Here is a 350-nt window from a genome sequence, read left to right as displayed (position 1 = left end):
AAGAGCGTGGGGACCCGCAGAAGGTCCCTCCGTGCCCCCCCCTTGCCCCTCCTGGCCCGTGCACCCCGGTGGCTTTTTGGCGAGTGCCCGCTGCGTCCCCAAGGGGTCCAGGAGCCACCCCACCGGCCACGACCCCACTGCACGGGCACCTCCCGGCCCCCTCTCATCCCACCCAGCTCCATACATCTTCATCCCTCCTTTTTGCCGTTCCTTTCCCGTTATCCTCACCCCACAACCTTCCCCCCCTCCCCATAGACGTACATTTTCTCGCAAGCATTTCCACCGGCGCGCGGGGCCATCGCCGCCAGGTAAGGCCTCGCCGGGGGTGGGACGGGGGACAGCGGGGCGGG

Source organism: Charadrius vociferus, unplaced genomic scaffold, assembly GCF_000708025.1.
Source record: "Charadrius vociferus isolate BGI_N301 unplaced genomic scaffold, ASM70802v2 scaffold2933, whole genome shotgun sequence".
Classification (NCBI taxonomy): domain Eukaryota; kingdom Metazoa; phylum Chordata; class Aves; order Charadriiformes; family Charadriidae; genus Charadrius; species Charadrius vociferus.
Note: the sequence above shows the minus strand (reverse complement) of the source record.